Here is a 7,736-nt window from a genome sequence, read left to right as displayed (position 1 = left end):
ACCTTGTTACGTAGGGGAAGTGGGTGATGAATGTTAATCCACCGAATTCATGTTGATAAGGGATGTATCGGCCACACCGTGCCCAAGTTAATGTGGGTTTGGATCATGGACACATTTATTCGAAATTTGGATTAAACTCAACAAAAGTATTTGATAAGGGATGTATCGGTCCCACCGTGCCCTTGTCGATGTGTTTTGGGCTATAGATAATTGTTAATGTAATATTATCGACCAAGAGTTCTAAAAGTAGAATCGATTAAACGTTAATCCACCGAGTTATATTGATAAAGGATGTATCGGCCTCACCGTGCCTAAGTCGATATGAATTTGGGTCTTGGAATCATTTATCTAGTTGGGTAGAGGTCACTAGAAAAATGCATAAAACTTGTTTAAATCATACATTTTTACGAGTATTATTAAAACGACAATTGTGTTACTCCTTATATTTTGTTTTGTAGACCACTTCTTTTTCATAACAAATGGCAACACCAACACCAACTCCTAATGCTACACCTCTCGCTAGTTCGTCTTGGCTCCGATCCTTTATGGATCGATGTAAACTTGAAAAGAATGGGTCAAATTTCTCCGAATGGGATGCCCAACTCAAATTAGCCGCCGAAGGTGACGACAAGCTTCGTTACCTTACCGAGGCCTCTCCACCCGAACCCTCCACTAGGTCCACCGCGGCCACTAGGGAAGCATATGAGGCTTACCAAAAGGAGTCCGCCGCAATGAAAAATGTCTTAATATTTGCGATGGAGGCGGACCTCCAAAGGAGAGCCTTTAAAATGGGCAATGCTAATGAGATTTACTCCAAACTTGTGACCATGTTTTCACAAACTCCGCGGATCGTCCAATATGAGGCGGCCGCGGCATTCTTTGATCTCGACTTCAAAGAGGGGCAAAAGGTTAGCCCTCATGTGCTCAAACTCATGGAGCTTGTCGAGACCTTGAAAATTCAAAAGGTTGAAATCCCCAAAGAACTCATCGTAGATAGGATTCTACACTCCTTGTCCAAAGTCAAGGCATATGTGCAATTCCGGGTGAATTTCAACATGCAAGACAAGGATGTGTCTCTTGAGGAGTTGCACAAGTTACTTGTGCAAGCCGAGAGGGACATGGGGTTAAATGTGAACCCTCCCAAGGATGTGCTTAACATAAGCACTAAGAGTAAGGGGAAGTTCAAGAAGAATGGGAGAAAGGGCAAGAAGCAAGCTCCCACATTCACCAAAGCTAAGTCTTGTGAAGCTAGCACCTCCAAAGTCAAGAAGGGTCCTCTTGATAAATGCCATTATTGTAATGGCATGGGACATTGGAAAAGAAATTGTTCCAAATACCTTGGTGATATCAAAGCTGGAAAGATCACTCCAGTAGGTAAATGACTAACCTTCTTTTATGTTTCTAAATTCAACTATGCTATTATGATGCAAAGTTGTGATAATGTATCTCCCCTTTTTATTGTAAATAGGGCCTCCACCAAGTAAAGACAAGGGAAAGGAAAAGCAAGCATAAGAAACCATCAAGAAGCTAGGGATAGCTTTTATGGAGCTTTGCTTTTCATTGTCTTATTTTAAGTTATATTTTGGATTTTAGAACTTTAAGTTTCCGTGTTCGACATGGAAAAGTATTTTGGATAATGGTTTGTATTTTGGATGATGGTGACTTGGTTTGCAACCCAAGTCACCCGTTTTATCATTTATCCTTTCATGTTCTAAAATTCATCTTTAAATGCTTGCACTTTGAAACATAATATTAGTCACTTAAAGTGATCTAATAGACAAATATAATGACGGGTTTCATTATATGTCCACATGCTTAAGGCTTGTGTATGATCATTTATGAAGCGATTTTGAGTCTATGAACTCTCTTAAAGGAATGTCAACCACCAAGTACACATATGAAATCAATAACTATTAGTCTATCTATGAGATAGTTCTCCTTATACTTCAACATCATTAATTTGTGTCTCATATGCTATCTTTGAATGTTTAGTGTATTTATTCTAAAGATAGAGTGGGAGAAAAATGAGGACACAACACACAAGGCAAGATAAAATTGTGTACTTGTGTATATGAAGATCTACACAAGAGAGAATGATTTGAATTAAGGTATGTTTATTTACATAGTATGCCGAATAGATGAGATCTATGGTCTCAAGTTAGTTCTATATGACTAAAGAGACCAAGTGTAGTAATCATAAGAGATTATTCTCAAGATAACTACACGAGGAGACCAAAAGAAGGTTTTGGAAGAAAAATGACTAATGTAAAGTCTTAACAAGTTTTTGACTAAGTTTATGAAACATTTGACCAATAGTTTCAACCTTGAGATTTACTTAAGAGCCTAAATGAATCATAGTAACATACTAGTTATGATCAAGTTGCAAAGATTGATATACCGATATCTTCAATGGCCAAAGTTTTAACCATGCAAATGTCATTGCTTAACCTCACTATGAAATGGTTAAACCTCCTTCCAAAAGGGTATTTGCGAAGGACGTATTCTAAATATTATTTATATTTGAATAATGACATTGCTACACATCATTATGACATAAGTGTATTGGAGATTTAAAATCTCTTTACGTAAGGTTGTGATGAGACCACTTCAAAATAGGTATTTTGAAAGGATATGATGGGAACATATATGGTTTTATCCTAATAACTTGGCAATGCAATTTATATTTCAATTCTTGATAAATTTCGATTGAGAAGTCAATTTCGAAATGTGTAGAATTGAGTGGGAGTTAGGAAATTCTCATGTGAAGACATGGAATTTAGTGGGAGCTCTCATCCTTTGAATGTTTACAACTCATCACTCATTAAAGAATGACGAGCTAATACCTTCTTTCATAAAGAAGCTTTTGAGTTTTCAATTCTGGATGAAAATGGACAATGATGAATCCAATTACATCAAGGGATGTTGGATTAGTATTAAGAATACACATCGTATCAACATTCACATAGGTTATTCATGTAGATGAAAATGGAATTGCCATTAGCAGTCATGGTCATTCATTGAACCTATGAACGGTTGATCTCATGATTATTAGTAACTAATGTTTCCGCCATTAGAATAATCATGTACATGTCCAATTATGAATCATATGCATAAGAGCATGATGATTGATTGGTGAGCCATAATAGAAACGTCATGAATTCTCAAGTAGAATCCGATGAGCGATTTCGGTGTTTGACGGAATACTCTATTATGTGATAAGAGGTTGCACATATTATAGAAAGTCCGAGCACATGTAAGGATTTATGAGAATCCCAATTCTTTCAAGCCTAGAAAGAGAAATGAGAAGTTTTTGGAAAGATGCTTGGTTGAATAAGAGGTTATTCAAGATAATCTTTCCTGGTTAAGCTAGGACTTGTGAGAAGTGCTAAACTAAATAATCTTGTCAATTGTTACAAGATTCTACAAAACATATACCTAGTGCATTGTGTGTGGAAGAAATACTTGATCAGTACAAGTTATATTATTCATCACAAATTCGTTCGTTATGTGATAGTCGATAAGGAAGTTCTTTCAAGTTAAAGAACCGAAACCAAGGTTGGGAACCTTGATGTGTACTTGGTAAGATTCATGCTATGAGAGAGAACATGAATGTGAAGGAAATTGCAAGTGTAAGAAGTTGGAACACATGGACACATGGGATGTTAAACTTCTATTGCAATCAATAAGTGTTTACACTTATGATATACATCACAAGGTTGTAATATGATATTGACTACCCGAGTGTGATGTCGACATTTGTCGTTTGAGTTATTATTAACTCACCTTGTACATTGTTATATCCAAACGGGTTGTAGAGACAATTGAACCCCGTTAAAGTGAACATGGATTAACATTGTTTTTGCCCATAGTTACTTATATGAGGTGACGTCTCGAAGTGACTAGAGTGTGATGCGATTGATGGCAAGTTCAAGTGCCATAGAGTCATGAGAGATGACTAGTCGATCACATAGGCAGACTGTTAGGAATATTTTGTCGGGCCTAATGACCGCTTATAGAGTTCTGGCAAATTTATATAGCCTGGTCGTGGCGAGAGCTACTATAGTATTCAAATGAGTCGATTCTTTTGACTAAAGACTATTCTCCTAAGATGGCACAGTTTCAGATTAACTTTGATTTGTGTTACTACGACCTTCGTAAATGGGGTCAAATGGGCATATTTTGGGTTATGATGGCTGTGGCTAGTCGAAGGGAATGAGTGCGATAGGAATTGTCCACCCCTAGTAAGGGTTATAACAATATCTCAGGGCCACTCGAGGAGTAATGAACTGGAAATGCGTGGCCACGCTCGGAAAGTATCTATGATAGATAAGTCCGGTCAATCAGTTATTCTCCAGATCGAGGAAACCACTCTCGATATGATCACTTGCAAGTACGACCTGAAAGACACCTTGCATTGAGTGGGAGATAGTAATAGGACAAGAGAATTGGTGACGCACACTTGTCGAGGACAAGTGGGAGATTGTTGGAATATGTGTCCTCCGACAATAATGCGATCACGACTGTTGATCATGATGATCACATGTTTAAATCTCATTATAAAGAATACAATTGGGAAGTAATTTTGTTATTGTCAACTGGTCAACATATATCGGTAATGATTGGCTGACTAGAGTTTGACATTACTGTCGTGCGACGGTGGTGATCAGTTGACCCCCTAGGTCATACCTATAGGGCAACACTCTTAATTGATTATTTAATTAATCGTATAATGTTGCGAGTTAATTAAATTACTTGAAAATTGACGGACGATTTTGGAAGTAAAATTTTTGTATCAAATTGAAATGTGATTAAATGAGATACGGTCTGAGTAATTGAATTGTATGATTACTCGAATAAAATAATTGTTTAATGTAACAATTAAATTTGAATGAATTGTTATAAATACAATCGGTTGTAATTTATAAATGGTAAAATATTTTGGCACAAGTAATTATGAAATTACTAAGTCGATTTTTGTATGTGACGTATTTTTATTAATACGTTGATTTTTAATATGTTAAAAATACATAACAAATTTATATCACATATGACATGTGACATATTGACAATTGACAAAAATAATATGGAATCCATATTATCAAGTGGGCCAAAAATTAGAGGGTTTATGAGCTAATTATATGTTGATTGTAATTAGTGGAAGGCATGATGATTACACTAGTCACTAGCCATGCAAGCCTATTGTTCATTGTGAAGAACAATTTTTCCATGCATTGGCTCTCCTAAAGCCCTCCTCTTACACGGTTTTGAGAAGACAAAACCTATGATGGTTTTCCATAATTTTTACCTAATAATATACAAAAGGTTGTAAAATATTTTTATTCATTCACTCATCCAAAATACAATTTCTAGAGAGAACTAAATCCTCCTCTTCTTCTCTCTAAAAACCGAAATATTTAAGAGTTTATAAATATTTTTGGTTCAATTTTCTACTAATTAATATTATACTAGTTCTTGTAATATTAATTAAATTAAGAGAAAGCTTTGGGTATTAATCGTAAGGAGAGATCCTATACTTGGATCTTTGTTCTTCCATAAGGGAAAGCTCAAGAACAAGAGAGAAAGGTGATCTCTCTTGTGCCCATTAAACCGAAATCACCAATGTAAGGACATGATTTCTCCTCTATTTTTATATTGTTTGCATGCATAAAATCCACATTTAATTTTATGACAAATTAATTTCGATATATATGAGTATGTTAGTATGTATATGAATCTACATTTCCTTCAAGTTTGAGACTTGGACTTTCCGAGGGGTGTAAGAACAAAGAGGATGAAGGCGGTATCGCGTTCATGTCTGGAATTCCTTGTTACACCCCGTATTTTATTAAGTTGGATAAAATTCTTTTAATTACTATTTTGAATTTAATTACATCATTTAACGATTTATATATTTATGCTTAGCTAATTAATTAATTTCATCATAATTCGATACGTTAATTTTAATAATCATTAATAAGTTTATTTAAAGTCAGTTCGAGTTTATTGAAATTAGTTCGAGTTTATTTATTTAATAATTTCCGTTTCTTTACGAGTCCTTATGAAAGTTGTTTTAAGTGAACCCGAGATGGATTTTGGGAACAAAACCGTCCAATTAGCTATTTTGAGCTTATTTCACTAAATTAGCAATTTTTATTAATATCCGTTAGTTTTGTAAAAATCGCTAATAATTCCGATTCAAGCTGATATTGTATTATTTACGTTAACTAGCTGAGTTTATTTTATTTTCACTAATTAAATTTATTTATTATTGATTCCGTTTTATTACTGAAACTTTTACTTAAACCGGTTAAATTTAACTCGAAACGGTTTTAATAACTATCGAAGTTTCTTAGCGATGAAGAAAGATACGTATAATAAATAGCAGGCTAGCAGGCTGCTGTCTCATTTCACGAACGTACTCTTTTCTTCTTCTTCGTTCCTTTTTCTTCTTTTGGGCGAGTCTTCTTCCCTTTTCAAAATTTGATCTGTTAATTGACGTCGGTGCTTCGTTCCTTATCCGTTTTCAATTATTTTTGTTCCATAGCGCTCCTCTCGTCGTTCTCGTCATTCCGATGTAAGTAACATTCATTTTCGTCATATATTTTTACAAACCCAATTTATACTTTCAGGTTTATTTATTATAAGACGGTTGTAAGTGCTGAGATAGACGGGCTGGTAGAAGATTTGTTAGTCATAAATGATTAGTTCAATCGGAAAAAGGTAACAATGATAGGTTACTCAATATTACTTGTAAAATATGTTTATTTCGAATGCTGGTTAGTCTGTTTTATAATTAAGACGGTGTATAATTATATATAGGGATCCTTATGGATGTTAATTAGTCAGTTGTATAGTTGAGACGGTGTATACTGATATGTGGAGATGATTGAGACGGTGTATACTGACCTCTAGGGATCATTTGGGATGCTAGCTAGTAAGTGGTATATTTAAGACGGTGTATGCTGACATGTATGGATTGTTTTGGACTAATTTGGACTCTGTGTTGGGGCGATTTTTGTAGTCTTTAGGGTCTGTTTTTGAGTTGCTTTATACTTGTGGATTTCCGCTCTAAAACCGTTTTAAATGCTTTGACTTAGTTGGCTCGGCTAGGACTGTTTTTTAGGCGCGAGAATGGAGTCTTAAGGGGACGATTGGTACTGTTTTTTGGGCGGGGACGAGAGCTGTCATCGTGGGTTTTCACTTTGCATTTGAGGACTGGAGTTGGGGTCGAACTTAGGCATCTTTTGGGTTCTGTTTTGGACTGATTTTTGGGTCAGGTTATGAAGTAGGGTGAAGGGTGGCTATGGGTAGTCGGGTGGTGGTCGTGTCGGACTCCTAGTGGCCTGGCAGTGGCCTAGCTGTGGCCTGGCCGTGGCCTAGCTAAGTCACGAGTTTGAGGCCATGTGTAGTTGGTGGTTAGGCCGAGTTTGAGGTTGTCATAATAACTTTTGAGCCGTGTCCATAAATTGTTTTGACGCTAGTTTGGTTTATTTAAAATATAATTAAATTAATTTCCGTCTCATATTTTATATAAAGATAATTCCACTAGTAGAAAAAGTACCATTCACATCTGTTATTTTGCCTCATTTACATCGGTTTTGTGGCGATGTTTCTGGGGGCGACGTATATAGTATTTTAACCTTAACATCGGTTTTAAAACCGATGTAAATAGAATACAATGTACATCGGTTATGTGAAAACCGATGTTAATAGACTCTAATTTACATCGATTTTGG

This window comes from Silene latifolia, chromosome 2 (assembly GCF_048544455.1).
Source record: "Silene latifolia isolate original U9 population chromosome 2, ASM4854445v1, whole genome shotgun sequence".
Lineage (NCBI taxonomy): Eukaryota > Viridiplantae > Streptophyta > Magnoliopsida > Caryophyllales > Caryophyllaceae > Silene > Silene latifolia.
Note: the sequence above shows the minus strand (reverse complement) of the source record.